An 18553-nucleotide genomic window follows, 5' to 3' on the forward strand; every position below is an offset into this window, starting at 1 on the left:
AGTGATGGAATATGAACACTAGTGGATACCTCCTAGAATTCATGTTCCCAGGCTGAGGGACTCTTCAGGTTTTTCCAGCTTCTTTTCTCATCATCCATTTTTCACATTGAATTCCAGTTAATTTCCATGTTAAGTACATAATTGCCTTCTTGACAAACTACTAAGCTCTTGCCATCTGTTGTTGCTTATTACACCAAGTACTTGACTGACCAGGGACTGTAGGATGTCATGCTTGGACAGCTCAGCTACAAACCCAAGGCTGTTCCTTTCTTGGATCCAGAACTTTGGTCATTTCTGAAGCCAAGTATGTGTTTGTGTTAGTGAAGTTGGGATTTGCAGCAGTGAATTTAATAGTGAAGACCAGCTCAGGTTAGTTTACAGCACTCTTACCTTTCTGTCCCGTTTGTGCCCTGAGAATTGTACCATTCAACAGTGGTTTCTAAAAACAGTGTGTGCCTTCCCACTTGATCTCACAGACAGAATTTTGTATTTCATTTTATTTTTTTCATAGAATTTGGAATTCACAGATTTTTCTCAACAACTAGAACAGGACTTGTCAAAAAGGTTAATGCTAATTAGGATGATCTGTCTAGGATATATTAAAATACTGCACTGTGCGAAGCTAAATGGAATTTAATTTTTTTAAGTGTAATTTCACAGTAATGTAAAGTATTAAAATAATATCCAGGTACACTAGGAGACTTTCTTATTTTTCTGCTATGTTTTTACTTTTCAAAGATGTTTTGGATACCAGTCCTGTTTAGTATAACAGAGATTTAAAACCATTTGGAGCTAATTACTGTGCAGCAGCAGTCACTGGGATGGTACCTCTTCCCCAGTTACACTGCAGCATTTGGGTAAGAGAGGTGCTCGCATGACCATTTACAAATGTCAAAACCACTCTATATTCTCATTAATAAATTTTTTGTTGTTTTATTAAGAAGGCTTGATTTTGATTTTGATTTTAAGTGACCACCTTTCCTAGCTAAATATTTGCTTTTCTTTTCCCTTCCATAATTCTAATTCACCATTCTATCTTCTTACAGACCCTAATTTCTTCTTCTATGCAATCCCTGATCATGCTCCCAGCCTTTTTTTGTAAATCTACTTTTCCTTTACAACCTGATAGATAAATTACCTTGTACTTGCTAGAAGTGGTGAAAAACATGAATGTTTTAAACAGTAACTTATGTCTTTCCATTCTTGCATCAAATGACACCAAATGGGTGGTACTTTGATGAATTAGGTGTTTAGAAACATGATTTTTCCCCCTCGTTTTTCTAATTATATGATGTAAATTCATCATTGCTGATAATCAATAGAATTAAGGAAAAGAATTAAAATGAGTTAGGTAGATGATGTGCAAGTGGAAATTTGCATGGGCAGAAAGGAGAGCTGTGTAGAGACTGACCCAGTTTAATATTAGGCTTCAATATGTACTAAACGATACTACATCTGTGTCATCTCAGGCAAGGTTTTAGGGCATTCTTTTAATTGCCTCAAATCAAAACTGCACCATCATAACTCCCTTTCCCAGCTGGCAGTGTTTGGATTGTAAACAGGTAGTGCTCACTTTTCTCACTGCTCCTTGATCCAAGTTGAGATCAGAGCCAGGACAAGGCGATTACAGACCGAGAGCAGATGAGTCAAATGTCTCGTTTGTTGTGCTGTTGATTATAGAAATGTTTTTTAAAATGTACAGCTCTGTGTTATTTTCCACTAATTAAAATTAACAAGAATGATGAGTAGTAACAAAGCAAAGACCTGGCACTTGGGTTCTGTGCAGGCCAAGCCTGTCAAGGTTGGCATCAGGTGGGGTGGGCTGAGCCAGGCTGCGTCGCGGCAGGACAAGCACCTCGGTTTGCTGGGCTCATACCACTTGTTTTGCTCACTGTCATTAATTGCTTCAGGTTTAAAAAAAAACTGTCAGGAAGACAAACTCACTCTGGGGTGCTGTGTAGATGAGCATTAAGTTGTTATAAAGATACTTAGAAAACTTGGTAATGAGACCTTGTGAACATGGAGATTTGTACAGGGGATTGCAGTGGGATCTGCTGCACGGTGGGTCCAAAGTTACTATTGCCTGTTAATAGCAACAACAAATATTTACCAGTAGCTGTTAGTTTTACATTATAAACATGGAGTTGAATTAAAAACTTTTTCCCATCTGTGACTGGTAAAATAGAGGCTTTTGTAATGAACGTATTTGTTTTCTGAGGAATATATTTAGTGTGTGTATACATTAGCAAGCATCCCAAGAGAGCATTATGGTAATGGATCAAAACTAGGCTTTGCTGCAGCTTGAGAAACTATAAAACCATGTGTTGCAACTCTGTTCAGATTAAGGAATTCATGCTCATAGACCCAATCATGATCTGACCGTACCTCAATAATGGGAATTCCAGAGCTGTATTTTAAATTTTGCATACTAATTGTTTAATGACTTTTAAGCTGTAATCATGCTTGCTTAACAGATCTTTTACATCAAATGCAAAAACAATTCTTCTTCCAAATAGTAATGAAAATAAAGACAAAAATAATTTTAGATAGTGCCATCAAAATATTTTAGATTTGCAGCTGCTTATTTAAGTTTCTTTCTTTCTTTCTTTCTTTCGATGAAAACAGCTAATCAGATCCTCTCTGTTGGGACTTTGTCAAAAGATCAGGTATACCCATTGAAACTCAAGGGCATTTCCATCTGTTACTCTGCCTTATGTGGAAATTCTGTCAGCTTCGGCATCTTCAAGTTGTACAGGGACAACCACTTTGACAATGTACTTCAGGCCTTTGTCAAAACGCTGCTTTCAGTATCCCACAGTGACCTGCTAGCAAGCAATTTCTCATCTTGGGAGTCTTTATGTGAAATGTGAAATAACACCACCACAGGCTTTGTATTGGTATAATGAGACAGAGGGATCCAGAACAGCTCAAACAGAGTTTTCAGTTCAATTACTTGAATTTATTTATATAGTGACATCTGAAACACAGGTATGACTGAAGTGCCTTGTGAAATGGGAGCTTTTCCAGAACTCTCACTAGGCTTGTAAAAGAGAGAAATGCAGGGTTTTTTCCTTTTCTATACTTACAAACCCGTTTCATTGTCTGTGTGCACTGTAAAGCATCCTCATATATCCAGCTACTCAGCAATTAGTTTCAATCTGCAAATTGTCACTGTGTATTCCCGATAAAATGGAAAAGTTTAAAATTAAAGTATACCATATTCCCACTTCTTTGTGGGAAGACAACGGATCTTGCGTAATATCAGCCTGAATTTGACCTGGGCCTTTTTCTTCATGATTCTTTAGTTCAGAGCTGTCACTGTCTTGCAGGAAGGGACAAATCTGGGATAGTTAAAAATCGTTAATACCCAGATTTATTTTTGCCACATAAAGAAAGTCCATGGAAGTGAAAAGTTGCTCTGAATTAAAGTTGGTGTATTGGCCTAACTGCACATTCCCAGCTACCCAACACTTAATTCCCAAAACAAGAGTCCTTAAGAGGAAAATACGGGTTGGATTGGGCTGATGCGTTCAAGCAGGTGTCTTTGCCTGAGCAAAGGCTGTTATAGGAGCTCACATAAGCAGCAAAAAAAGTCTATCTCTGAGATGGTTTGGGGAAATCCATGATAAATCTTAGTGAGATTTCCTGCAGAAGGTCAGCTATGCCCAGAGTCCTGGGCAGAACATTATCCTGCTCCTCCCAGACTGACAGCATGTTGGATGGTGAAGCACTGTAGCATTTTCGGACTATCCTGAGCGTATTTTAAACTGATAGCAAGTTACATCCAATGATAAATTTGAAAAGTTGAAATCTACTGAAGACAGGAAAATATTTTAGCTCTATAAATATTCTGATTCATTGACTAATTTTAAATTTATCATATCATAAAATCTCTAAGATCATTCTTCTGTCATCTGTTAATGTTGTTAACATTAGTCAGTGGTAATATCTATATTTTCTATGAATGTGTACTCTTTTTTTCAGCAATATCAAAAACTAAGCCAGTCTTATTACCCACTTTTGGCATGTCTGACCCAAGATCATATGAGTTTCATTACCAGTTTGGAACCTCACATCTTATTCTGACCTCAATATCTGAAGGACTTACTGCAGTAGGTAAGAATTACTTACACTTGGCTAAAGGAAGAATTCATGTATTTAGATATCTCAGATTTTCAAAGCAGCACATTCATTTGTATCTGTAAAAAGTTAATATCAAGGGACAGTGGAAGACGCTGGCTTTTGAACATTTAAAGAATGTGACTATTTTAGTTACTAGAACTAAGTTTTTTTAAACCTGTAGATTTTTACAGATAGTGTTTTTAAATATTCTGTTCTTACAAGTCTGAATTGTTAAAATTATTAATGTGCCTCCACTAGAATTGTACTGAAAATTCATGCATTTGTTATTCAGAAGTAAAATATTAATGTATGTACAAGTATCTGTGGGGTTTTGTTTTTATTTGATCAGCATGGCTGTTGTATAAATAACACTTGTTCTGCACAGCTGTGATGTGATTTGAGCAATGTAAAGGTATCTGCCTGTGGAAAAAAGAAACTTGTTACTCAGTACTTCCTGAATACGCTTTAGAGGAGAATCAGAGCCGGGGAAGGATACTTGGAGTATGATACAAATACAACAGTCTGATTGCAATTCATTTAATTCACTTACACTGCTTAATTTATGCTTTTGAACCAGATAACTGTTCAAACATTTGGGGTTTGGGCAGGGAGGTGATAGTCTAAAGTAATTTGGAATATGGAGAAGGAAACAGCATTTGTGGGAAATAAAAATGAATCATGCAGTTACATTCTGGTCACCCAGGAATACCATGCACAGTTTATGACTGGGAAGCTATTCAAAACTTTGAGTCGAATTTATTGATTAGGCCATTATTAGGGGGAGAGAAATAGTAATGTAGAACATTAGTATGTGTAGATGTTCTTATGTAATAGCTGGTGTTGCTCATCCCTGCCCAGTGCCAGTCAGGCCCCACAGGAATGCAGGAAGCCACTGAGGCTCACGAGCACTCGTGTGTCAACACATTCAGCAGTTTGTGGGAGCCCTCTGAGAGGAGATGGGCAGTGCTGAACAAGTATTCAGGTCATTCTGTTATGTAACACCAAAATCCATCCTGTCCCAAATATTTTGGGTGCTTTGTTACCATTCTGCCCATGGTCTGGTCCTGCTGGGAGCCCGCCTGTTGCTGGGCTGCAGGTGGATATACTGCATTGAACCTTGGCTTGGCCAACAGCTGCCAGTTCAGCTGATCCTGGGCTCTGTCATCCTTCACATCTCTTCTACTTGAGAGACTGGTTTTGTTCATTTTTATAATTCATTAGCATACTAAGTTTAATTACCCATCTCTTTGAAACTCAAACTGAACTAATGTAAAAGAGAGAGAAGAAAATGTAAAACCTAAATAAGTTTTAACTTTCAGGTGTTCTGTTTATCCTCCCCTCTCAAAAAGATAGGAGGAGTGTGAAAAGTATGTCTTTCCAGCTTTAGCTTCGAACTTTTGTGGTTTAGGTACCTGGGCGTTTAATCATGGAGAGTTACTAATTTTTTAGGAACATCTTAGCTAACTTGTATTCTGTAGAATTCCTAATATTCTGCTGAGAAAAGTATCAACAAAACTTTTAACAGCTTACTTTTTTCATATTTCATAAACCATAGATTTGTTTAGCCAATGCTCTTCTTCAGTTCATGTCAATGTCCTTAATGCACCTAAAATAAATACTAATAAACAGAGGGTGAAATTCCATCCTTGGAGATATTCCTAGATACTGGACAAGGTCCTGAGGAACCTATCTGGTGCTGACCCTGTTTTTGACAAGAGGTTGAATGGAGGATGGTCTTGTTTGGTTTCTGCCTCTGTCTTTAGGATCCTATGGGTGTTTTTCACTTGTATTCACTTCTGTCCAAACTGCCTATGCAGCCTCTAATCTTTGGAAGGTCTCTCACACATTCTGAGTAGTACTTGATGGTTGATGAAAAGCTCACCATGGGCTGGCAGTGAGCACTGGTAGCCCAGAAAGCCAACAGAATCCTGGGCTACATGGAAAGGAGCGTGACCAGCAGGTCGAAGAAGGGGATTCTCCCCCTCCATTCTGCTCTCCTGAGACCCCACCTGGAGTGCTGTGCACAATTCTGGTGTTCCTAACACAGGAGGGCCATGGAACTGTTGGAGCAAGGCCAGAGGAGGCCACAAAGTTGATAAGGAGACTGGAGCACCTCCCCTACAAAGGCAGGCTCTGTTCAGCCTGGAGAAGAGTAGACTGTGTGGGGACCTCACAGCACCTTCCAGTGTCTGAAGGGGCTACAGGGAAGCAGGAGAGGGATACTTTGTCAGGAACTGTAGGGACAGGACAAGGGGAAATGTGTACAAACTGAAAGAGGGAATATTTAGATTAGATATTAGGCAGAAATTCTTTACTGTGAGGGTGGTGAGACACTGGCATAGGTTGCCCAGGGAGACTGTGGATGCCCCAACCCTGGCAGTGTTCAGGGCCAGGTTGGATAAGGCCTTGAGCAACCTGGGATTGTGTGAGGTGTCCCTACCCATGGCAGGGGGGTTTGGGACTGGATGGTCTTTAAGGTTCCTTCTAACCCTTAACATTCTATGATTCTATGATTCTACTTAATTTCTCATAATCAGTCAGCTGAAAAATACTTCTTTTTTTTCCCTTTCCATCTTGGAGTGATAAAGTGATTATTTTTCCTTTGTATCATGTTTCTTAATACTGCGTGTATCAAGAATTGGTATGCAAGCCTGCCATTAAACTTCCTATTTGTGTTAAAGAAATTTTATTTTCCATACTCCTATAATGACATGTCCAGAAGAATTACTCTTTGGCTCTTAATGTTAATTTACTTGTTTTTGATCATCTCAAGAGTTATTTACCTACCCTTTATCCCTTTTAAAATGTTGGTATTTTTGACATTACCAGCTGTCAGACATTGAAATATAAATTTATTTCCTGTGTGTTATTTGGTCACATACATCCTTCTGCCCTTGGAAAACGGGTAAGTAGATCCAAGCATTGCCTTTTGCACTGAATTGTATCAGTGCCACAAGAACATCTCAGAATAGTAGGGCTTAGGGCAATAAGCCATCTGAGGGGAAATTGTGTTTTAAACTGATTAGAACATAGAAGTCATTCTCAGAAATGTTTAGAAAAATTAAATAGCTGTCTTTTTATTTTAAAAATTAAATGCCAGGAGATCACTTCTCTTTCAAAGAAAACAGTATATGACGTTTTTTCTCTATTCTCTTTACGTATGTGAAACCTGTGAGACTCTCATTGTTGTCAGCTGTAAGACAAACAGTCCCCAAATCCTTTTTTCTGAGGAGTGTTCATTCTGTTGCTGAGTAAATACCTTGCTTGATTCCTCACTTTATAAGCACTGTGAAGGCATATGTATTCCTTCTGAGGCACCTCACTGTAAATCAGCTGTAATGGGAGGATAAACGCTCCAATAGTTCCCTTCCAAAGTGATTACCTGGCTTTTTCACAGCTGACTCAGTGGATCGGAGCCTTTTAAGGCAGTCTGCCTGGCATGTTGTCACTAATCTCTGTAAAACTTTTCGAAGTCTCATATGATTAATAGTATAGTATGCTATTCATTGAGGAAAAAGTAAAACATTTTTTTTCTGTCTTGCTGCCTAATTTAGATATTAAATTGTTAAATCTATTTACTTTCCACGTTTAGCCTCAAAGGCGGGGCCCCCTGGTGGTCTAGTGGTTGGGATGCGGCGCTTTCACCGCCGCGGCCCGGGTTCGATTCCCGGTCAGAGGAGTCCCCCGGGCAGATGGAGCTCGTCAGCCCTGTAAGGCCATCCATCTAAGAGAAGGTCACTCTAATCAAACCTACGTCCTGAGGACCTCACTGCCACCGTCCAAGCTCGCTCGGCCCCGGCAGATGAACCTTAGGATTAAAGGGTGGGCTCAGCTCAGCGCACGCTGTGTCTCACCTAAAAAATCCACTGCGCAGGCTCAAAGGGTAAAGACCTTTCCCAAATCTTCGTTCGCGAAGACTGGCCATACTTAGTCTCAAAGGCAAAGAATGCCAGTATTGAACTATAAGCAGTTGATGGACACAGAAAATGTCATTTAACTCCCACTCCTTGCCCTTTTTTGAAAAACAAAACAAAATCTTTTAATTTGCACAGATTCAGCTGTGCAAATGTTGTTAAACTGTTGAAAAGCAATTCCCTTTCTGCTTGCTGTTGTCATATTGCTGAGACCAAAAGTCATCCTCAAGTCTTCTGGGGCTTCTATTGGCTTTTCTAAAATAATCTAATCCACTCTAACATACATGCTCAACTTGCAGCTACTTAAGTTAATGGCTGATTGGAGTTGCATATATAAGGCAAAACCACACAGATAACAATAAAGTGCATGTAAGGTTAGTCCTCAAACATGAAATGAATGGCAAAGGAGAAACCCCAAGAGCTAGTGACTGGTGCCAGTCGTCATCCATGTCCTCTGCCCGTCACCAACCCCCACCTTGCCATCAGGGAGGTCCAGAGAGCTGTTTTGCTTGACAAAGCTGCTGAACTGTTGCTGGGCCCATGCTGGCACACACAGAGCTGGTTGTGGTGTTTCTGTAAATTATTCGTTCACAGCGATGGAGCTGAGTCGACCAGAAGCGAGAAACACGATTTGACTGCATTTTTCCTGATTATCCCAAGCTTTTATCTCAGTTTCTTTTATAATTCTATCTTTATTCTGTCTTCTCACCCATTTATCTGTCCATAGCCTAGAACTGGTAGCTCCTCATTGCTCCTGTTTGTTCTTTTTATTTAGTTGGCTTGTCTCACTAAGATTTAGTGAGAACACATGCCCAGAAGAGTCATTCAAGGGAGTTTGCTTGACACTCCCTGTCTGCAATCAAAAGGAAAAATGAGCATAGGGAGCATATTTGATATATAGTTATGGGCAAATTTAAGTAGCTCTTAACACTCATATCAGATTCTCATGAGCAAATGATAGTGTGGACCTGTCTGCTGTCCTGCTAAAATCACTTACTGTCGAATGTAAAATACCTACTTGTACAGTATCAGCATGTTTAGAACTACTGCTGTTTTGTAAACTGATGATAGTGATTTACTTTGTATTATTCAATTTTAAAAGAAATAGAGTTAAGCACTGGTTAGGAAATACAGCAGAGCCCTCCTATGAAATATGTATTTTCAAATCTCTCTCTTGTTGTTATTGATGGTGATTCAATTCCACCATGAATTGCATTTCTAGTTTATATGCAGGACTATTTGGGTTGAGAATATGATAGCGCTGCCTTTGCTTTGGCAAGACTGACAGGTTTGAACTCAGCTTTGCTGCAACAATGTCTTGCCCTCCTGCCTTGTTGGGTTCAGCCCTCGGAAGTTCACCAGTCCTGTGGAGACAGAGCTGAGATGCTCCAGCTCATTTCTGTGAGCTGTTAGATCACTCCCAGCTCTGGCTGCTGAGTCAACTGGTTGCTTTGGAAGATCAAGCCTTAGGCCTTGTATCTTCTCTGCCTGTAAATGTCCCTTGAGTGTTCCTCCAAAACACCCTTAGCAAGATGCAGTTAGGATTTCAATGGTGAAGGGTTAATAGTGTCAGCACAGAGCTTAAGGAGTTAAACAGGCACTGATCAAAATACTTCAGGGTCTAGAGGGATGTGTTTAAATGAACACTGCAAGGTTGGCAGGCCTCCAAATTAGCATGGTTTAAAGAATTCAAGGTACATTTAATTGGATCCTTCTAATCCCTTTTCCCTTAGAATGAGCATTTTAACAGTTTAATTCCTTTTGCAACCCACACATCCCTTACTCCAGTGGCCCATCTAAAATAAATACTGTGAACTATAAAAGGCCTAGACAAGTTCTTGCTGAAGCCAGTGGCAACAGGATGTAGTCCTCAACACTCTACTCATTTGAATCTGATGTTTGGAATTGCAGAGAATATCAGATAGGGCTAAACCTTGCACCCAGCAGTAAAGCTGCTGCATGTATGTAAGGAGCTTCCATCAGCTGGTGTTGGGATGGAGCTGGCAGTGGTCAAACATGTGGCCCTGGCCAGGATGACAGAACAGGAGCTGGGAGGCAGCACAGGGGTCCATGTCCAGTTTCCCAGGGAGTCCCTCAGTGCCAGGACAGAGGAAACAGCCCCTGGGCAGGGTAAGGTGCCCTGCTGTTTGCCAGAGGAAGTTTGAGAGGAGCCTGCATGAGAACCATGGGTCAGGACACTGGTTTTAATGTATTTAAACTGTATTTAATGTACTTTAACCGACTTGAATTACAGTTGTTAAGCAAAATTACTAACTGGCTGTTTTGTGATGACCTTTTTACTGTCCTTAATGGCCCTCATTCAGTGTTGGACACCTGGCATGGATTGTAAGCTCCTTGGGGCAGACAAGAACAGTGACACACTACTTGAGAAAAGCTTGGACAGCAGCTCTGTTTGGTTTAACCTTGTCTTCTCAGTAGGGAGATCAAACCAGAATTTTAGTTTCCAGGAATCTGGAGTCCTTTGGATGTGAAGCTGAATATTAGTATAATGTTAGCCCTCATCCTGCACTTCCCAATACACAGAGGGGCCACTGTATTTACAGCTGCAAAAGACAGTCACTGGAGTTACAGAATCCTTCGTTTATGGAGTTATCAGTCCCCCAACAGCAAAGTTTAATACCACTGTTCCTTAGTAAAAGCAGTCTTCAAAGCTAGTCAGCCTGTGTGTCGAAACTGGACTTGTCGATTTATCAGTTAGCCAAAGAGAGTAAATGTTGAGCTCTCCAAGTACTTTAAAATGTCATTATTAGTTATTCTCTTATAGAAACAATTTCAAAACTGTTTCATTTTTTACACAGATATGATTGACTCCTCCAGCTGTTGTGCTGTTTTAGACTACATTGTCACCTACCTCTTCAGGAACCTTGCTAAAGACAAGACTCTCATATGTACATATGTACTATATACTACATATAATACGTATGTATTATTACATTTCTGAATTTTCCTGATTTTTTGTGGTACTGAACACCAAGGTAGCACTGGCTATTTTGGGACAGAACAAACCTCCCTATGCTGGTATGCAACCTGAGTAGCTTCAGCCATGTTCTCATGACAACCAAAGACTGGAGGTATTTTTTGTCATACTGAACAGTGTAATGTGCTTGGCTGTACAGTATCTTACAACTTGGTGTTTCATTTTTGCTCATAAAAAAGGTGTGTGAGATCATCAATACATTTCTATAGACAATTGGGAAGGAAAGTCTCTAAAGTATTTTAGGAGGATGAAGAAAAATTCTGACATTGAACCACACATTTTGGTAATGAAATGTGTAAATTGAATGTATACTGTCAAGTTTGAATGTTTTATTTTGCAGTAGGTGACTGGTATTTTTTTCTATTACAGGTAAATACAATAGAAATTAAATCTCATGCATCTGAAAAGGAAGTGGCCACTGTACTGCTTAGGAGAGATTGCCCCTTCCCAGCTCCCCCAGGTTTTCCCCACCCTAGTACATTACAGGGAGATCAGGATGTTCATAGCTACAGATCCCCACATTTGCTCTGTGCCACATGCCCTTAAAATCTCATTAAACTATTTGAAAATGTGTATTTACAAGCGTCTCTGAATTCCTAATGCCGTTGCAGAGATGCTCTTTAAGAAGGTGTGTTTCACAGGCCAGGAGGCTTTTAATGGAAACGGAAGTTATTAACAAAACGCAAATGACTAGTGTGGTCATCTTTGTGTTTCCCTAAGAGGTAGGAGTCATTTGGAAAAAGCTAGACATACAGTCAGTTCCTGTTGGTATTTGCTTGCTGTTCTAATTGAAGGTGAAAAGGAACAAATGGTAGCTAATATATTCCTGGCATTATATTGTGAGAATATTAATGATGTTTATTATTGACGTCATTATCAGAATATGATGATTCCCGTGTCCTAGTACAGGTTCTTATGTTTTACATGGCCAGTAGGGGTTTCATGGAAGCAGCAGTGAGCGGTGGGGTCTGTCGGATTGGTCCGTGCTATGCCATGTGCCATGATTGAAGGGAAGGGGCAGGGCACAAGCTGGGCTCTGGGCTGCCCTCCATTTGTGGCAATCCTGATGTAATACTTTGTCTGTTAATACACAGTAATCTTTCACTTTACAGCGTATGACTAGGCGGTGATCTGTCTTTATTAACTTCAGATTCTGCAGAATACATTATATTTATTTTGAATGCAGGCTTTCACATACTCTTTTAAATATTAATGGCTGGTCTCCAGCAGTCAGCATAAATATGATTTGCATTAGCACTAGTCATATCATATTGAGTGCCTTTGATGTCAACTACTTAGGGTACTAATATCTGACATCATCTCCCGAGGTCACTGACAACTTTGACCTTTATTCTCATGCACAGTTTCTGTAGTCTCAGAAGCTCTTTTGAATTGATTTGAAATTTTGACTCTTCCCTTTATGAGGCAGTAAAATTGATAATTATTCAGATGGGAACTGAGCACTGAGCGAAAAATCAATTCCACCCGCTCTCTACTGCGTATAAAATTACTTCTGAGTCTGCCGGACTGAACGGATGGCCAAGGTAAAAGCAGCAGGCAGGAATAGTGGAGAGGATTAGCTGGACGAAACTAATAGCCTAAAGGGATGGCTTTGGAGATGAGGGAGTGTGCCAGTTGGGGGTTATTATCAGCAATGATGGGACTCATTGATCATATGTTTACATCAGGTTTCCATTGGGTTATAAATCAGCCCTGAATAGAAACGGAACACAGGGCCTTGCGCTACCGGAGGGACGGCGTATTAGATTATTCTCACTTTCACACTCAGATGAAAAGTGAGACATTGATTATTCATTGGCTGGCCATTAACCGCTGGGTTTATAGATGATTTGACTATCGTGGAAGCTAATGAACAAGATTGCTGCTTCCTAACCAGCGGTTTCAGTTTTCAGGACATCTGTTTGGGCTCAGTAATGTGTAACCCTGCTAAGGACTGGGTCACAGACACTTAACGGCGATGAAAAACTGGGCCCTGGTGACAAAGTGTGCTCCAATTTGGAAGTCTGTCAGCTCTACACATGCGCTGCTGCCGGAGAGAGTTGCTGGTCAGGTCTCGGGTTCCCGGGGGGCTCCGGCAGTAGCTGGATAATGACCTGTCCCCTCTCGGGTCCTGCCCAGCGGGTGCTCCCGGCGCCCCTCGGACCGTGCGGGGGCGGCCCGGGCCGGGGGAGCCCCGGCGGGGACAGCGGTGGGGCCGGGCAGGGGTGGCTCCGGGGCAGCCACAGGAAGCGTGGCTCTCCCGCGGGGAGCTCTCCCGTGGCTCTCCCGCGGGGAGCTCTCCCGTGGCTCTCCCGCGGGGAGCTCTCCCGTGGCTCTCCCGTGGCTCTCCGACTCTCTCGCGGCGGGAGCCGCCGCCTCCGCCCGCTCGGCCGCGCGTGCGGGCGAACCGCTGCTCCCGAGCCTGCCCGGCGTCACCGCGCCGCGGGTCCGGCATCATCATCACCACCACCATCATCATCACCATCACCCCGCCCCCCTCCCGCCCCGCGGCCACGCCCCGGCGCTGCCCAGAGCGGCGATCGGAGCGATCAGCGCGGGGTGTCCGTGCCCGTGACCTGCCGGAGTCTCGAGCAGCAGAGCTGTGTAATTACCCCGTGACTGTACAAAGAGAGAAGCAATAGAGAACGTGGAAGCGAAACAGCTCCTTAATGTTCAGGAGCAAGTCTGAGCATCCTTCTGAAGCTCAGCAGTGGCTGTTGGCTTTGGCCCGGGTTTTGCTGTGTCCCGAGCTCGTATCCCCGGGCGAGCAGCGCAGCCTGAGCTCCACTTGCAGTCACTTCGTGAGGGGGTCTTACAGCTACACGGAATTAACGTATGAAGTAATTTGACATCTATGAGCAGAAAGGAGTATTAACTTCATTATATTCAGCTATTTCTCTTCTGTTCTGTTCTGAGCACTTTGATAAATAAATTTAAAAGACTCCTACTTTGCTGTTATTCTGGGATTGAAAAGTGAAGCCTCTACTGCTTCACTTTATAAATGAAATTGTAATTTTTGGTCTTAAGATGCTACCTTTATCTTCTGTTAATGCTGATCTTGCTGAATTGTGAACATTAGGCTGTTAGCTCAATTTTGGTATAGTAAAGTACTATTCCTGTTAGTTCTTTCCAAAAATCAATTAGTTTTGTAGCATCTTTCACCTGTAATTCTAACAAATGTTTTTAAGATTTAGGCACGATAGGTAAAGAACTCTTGCTTGCACAGCCATTTTTGAAATGGTTCTATGCTGGATGTGGAGGGGATAAATGGTTGGTTGATTGAATAGAGATGGGATTTTAATGGCATTCCAGTTTTTACTTCCTTTCTGGGGCATTTCTTGGCCAGGGGTTAAGTTTGGGGTCAAATGAGGGAGACCAGTGCCCCATGATTACTCTGCATCATTTTCAGAAAGAATGAGGTGGGTTTTGGGTGAGTTGGAGCATAACAGCAGTGTTTAGATTTGATCTGCACACACCTCCTGGCCCGTGGTCCAGCCAGCTGCTGGCAAGTCTGCTCCATGTCTCAGCCCAGGTGAGCCCACAGCAGGGGACAGTGTTATGGGGCTGGGTGTCTGTAGGACGAGGTTGTGCCTGTGCTGAACCCTTCAAGGGTTCGGCATTTCAGGGGGCAGTGGTTGGGGAGTGCTGTAGGAGGGGACTGTCAGCAGGCATGTGGGAAAAGCCAGTGTTCAGTGCCGTAGGAGAATCTGGTGGAATACAGGGGCTGGAGAGGGATCTCTGGGAAAGGAGTGTTGCGGTAGGTAGGTGGGAAGGTGTGTGGGTGAACAAAGAACGTTGAGGGCATAGGTAGTGGTGGAAAAGGGAGCCAGGATGGGGTGGGAAGTGCTGGGTAAGAGGAGGGTGTGTGGTGTGACAACACTGGGGGAAACTTGCCTGTGCTGCCCAGTGGAGCAGAGCACTGGTGACCAAGGACTGCACCCAGTGACAGGAGGCACCAAGTGAAGCAGTACAGCTTGAACACAGTACAGAACCACAGCCTGGCAAGTGTAAAACAGAAAGTAAAGGTGCCTGTTGCAATGAAAAATCAAGTGGCATTACTAATACAAAAGTATTATAAATTGCACCTTTCATTTTTCCCCTTTTACATAGCAAAATGAATGATATTTTTGGTTTTGAGATAAACCTCAGTGCCATATACAGCTAGTGTGGAGTTATGCACAGTGAGAGAAATAAAAACCTGCAGCAGAGTTGTGTTTATAATGTGTTTCATGGCCCTGGCACCAGCACTTGCATATAAGCACATCACAAAGAAATCTGAATTGCATTGACAGAGGGTACTTGTGTAAGATATTGAGTACCTAAGCACCTTGACTCTTATATGTGAGCATATGCTTCATTTTAAGAACAGATCAAACCCACAGTTGTGATTGTTCCTTTGCTTAAAATCAAATGTGTTTAAAGGCTCAGCTAAGTCAGGATGAGAGTGCTCAGCTTTTGTCGGCTCAGGGCTTGAAAGGTTTGATGCAGGAGTGAGAAGGATTTTCCCTGGGACATCTGTTTCAGCCTCTTAGCCCAATTTAAAAATGTTATGCAATACTACCATAACTTTCTTTATTAATTGAAAGGGATGGAGAGATACCAGCTGCAGCCCAAGCCAGCAGAGACTTGGGTGGCTAAGCAACAGAAAAGGCACCATATTGAGTGAGCCAAAATTCAGTCTCAAAGTCATTTATTTTAACCAGTGACAATACATTTAGACTCTAGTGTTTCGATTTGATTGATGGTTTAATATCATATATAATCTTTTTAATGAAGGGAAGCCATTTAAATATGTTAACATTTGCACTAGTAGTCTCCCATGTACATAACTGCATTTAATCATTACTCTGATTGTTTTTGTGGTTGTGTAATTTGTAGCAGCAAAATAACTATGTCAAAGCTGTGTTATCTTAATGAAAAATATGGTTACTTCTCTTTTATATGTGCTTCTTACTGTTCATGGATAAAAGTGACAGCAGTCTCAGTCTCAAGTATATTGCTAAATGTATAGTTGTCACTACGTGTGCTGTCAATTAAGAAATAAAAAAAAATTAATGAGTTTAGTGTCTTTTCTAATTCTGCTTTGTTTAAAGCCTCATTGTGATTTGTTATCATGTGAATCGAGTAATTTAATTTTAAGACTTTTAATGTTAAAATACATCATCATTAGTGATGTATCTGAAGATCTTAATAATGGCACTAAATCAAATTGGGAATCCCCTCTTAATCATCCAAGCTGTGCTCCAGTTCACACAAGCAGTTTTGGGGCTGGAGAGAAGTTTAGTTCCGCACAGTAACAAGTATTGTACCAAGCCCACGGCGGGAACAAAAGGGGCCGCGCGCTCGGCCGCGCGCCCCGTGCGAGGTGTCAGTGCTGGGTGCGCCCCGGGCGAGGCAGCTGGTGTGTGTATGCTTTTGTTTATCCCTTGCTGGTTTATGTAGCCTTTAGGCCAGCACATGAAACAATCGCTTCTACAGGGTCAGCTGCTGGTCAGAAGCAAAGTAAGAAAAGACTTTGCCTTAAAATGCCTCAGCCATCATTTCAGTGCAGCTGGCACCTGCTACTGGTGCGCAGCGGGAGGGTTAGGGGTCAAAGAGGCAGTTGTTCTAAACTCAGTGATGGCTTAAAGGGACTTGTAGATTAATCTGCTTTATTAACTTCTGTATATTAGATAACTATTGCAGTGAATGACAGTCCGTCTTTCTGAATAAGTCCCTTCACCTCATTCTCTTTTAAATTGGCTTTTGAGTAATGAATATTAAATAGAATACATTTCAGGGTAATTAAGTGGATGATGTTGTTTTACAATCATATCTGTAAGTTTCTTGTATATTTATCTTGCATTATTACTGTTCATTGCTTTTTGCTAGCAGAACAAAAAGCATAAATGTTTCAATTAAAGAAGAGAAACTGGCCATATTTCTCACTAAACACGTGTCTATGTGCTGCATAAATACTTTCAAAAAACAAATAAGTTTAGGGAGAAGTATAAAAATGTTTTATTCCTTGTTTACTCTCTGCAATGTAATACTTTACTAAGAAATGTTTGATTTCTGCTGCCTGTGGTTGTTTTATATAAAACACTAAGAGGTGCTGGTTTGGGGAAGGGCAAAAAATATCACTGTTCATAGAATCTAACTAGTGATATGAATAGCACCAATAATTTTGTAAAGTTCACATTATAATTCAAAATCCAGTTAGAAGTGATGCTTGCAGTCTGGAAAGAAAGCAATATCTTTACAAAATGGATAGGGAAAGGTAACAATCCATTCTATGATCTGCTACTGGCAGATTTGCCATGTGAGTGATGAAACTTGCTCTCAGTGAAGAAACCCCCTCCCCTTCCCCCATTTGGGGAAAAAAAATAAATTTAGAATTCCACAATAGCAGTAGCTTACAAGGATGCTTAATTGCTGTTGGATCTGACAGCAGTGGCTGGGGCAGCTCACAGGGCCAAGGTGGTGCCGGTGTTGGATCCGGTGTTCGATGAGGAGATTCCTGCGGCATCCTGATGGTCAGGGCTGACTGTGATCCGGAGCAAAGGCATTGGCAGGTGAGGCGCCTGGTTTGTACCCAAAACTTTGTAGTGACTGGCACGCACTAAATATGTGTCCCTCTTAATCTTGGCAGATGTCTGATTTTCAGGACTCTGGAATTAAACCTCGAAATCCACATTTTTCTTAGGCTAATAAATTGCCGTAGGTTTTATTTGTTTGTGATCCTGAGAGATACTGAGTGCTCAAGGTGTCTTCTGAAATCATGGCACCCAGTTGGGTTTTTTCCCCTAGTGTTTACTTGTTTGGAGCTTTTTACTGAAAATTGAGATTCTTGTGCATTTCCATGTATGTCTCCAGAAACCTGCACAATTTTAAAACAAATAAAATACATGTAAAAAAGCCCCAATGTCACAATGGATTGATGAGATTGCGGAACACTATTACTTTATCTCATCTTGGCCTAGCGTAGTTTAGGTAAGCTTAGCTTAACATGAGCAAATCCTCCCGGTGCTTTGCTGGGCACATCAGACGAGAGATTTGATCTGTTGGAAGAGCACCACACACAAAGGGCTGCAACACAACAAGGGGTTTGACCTTTCAGTAGAACCATGTTGCTGAATTCATGAGTCGTTTCCCTTTTAAAAAAAAAGAAATAGGAAAAATTAAAAATGAAGTGTGTGCAACCATTCTTTAAAATCTTTTTAGCGTGACAAGTAAAGTAATCTTCCATTGATACTTAAAAGTCCATCTGCAGAAATTCAGGCAGAATGTTAGAGAGATGCAATATCTATTGAAATGTTGAGTGTCAAACTGCCAGGGTAATGTATTTAGTATGAAATATAATATTCGGTGCATTTTGTTTTGATGACTCCATGAAATAGCCCTGTGCTCTTACCCTTTGTTGTTGTTGTGAAAGATGATATTCACTGAGAAGTGTTGGTGGCTGCTCAGGACACAGGAGCAATATGCTTATTACCAGCTTTATCATCTGTCTTTTGTGTTTATTTGCAATAGCTTTGGT

At 41.4% G+C, this 18553-nt stretch overlaps 1 long non-coding RNA gene across 1 annotated transcript; it reads left to right on the forward strand.

Moving 5' to 3' along the window:
* Positions 1–200: 200 nt before the first annotated feature.
* Positions 201–4632, forward strand: LOC116794319. Its single transcript, XR_004359752.1, has 3 exons — positions 201–304; positions 739–857; positions 2626–4632. It is a non-coding gene; the product is annotated as an uncharacterized LOC116794319 (long non-coding RNA).
* The last annotated feature ends 13921 nt before the right edge of the window (positions 4633–18553 follow it).

This window comes from Chiroxiphia lanceolata, chromosome 15, assembly GCF_009829145.1.
Source record: "Chiroxiphia lanceolata isolate bChiLan1 chromosome 15, bChiLan1.pri, whole genome shotgun sequence".
Taxonomy (NCBI): domain Eukaryota; kingdom Metazoa; phylum Chordata; class Aves; order Passeriformes; family Pipridae; genus Chiroxiphia; species Chiroxiphia lanceolata.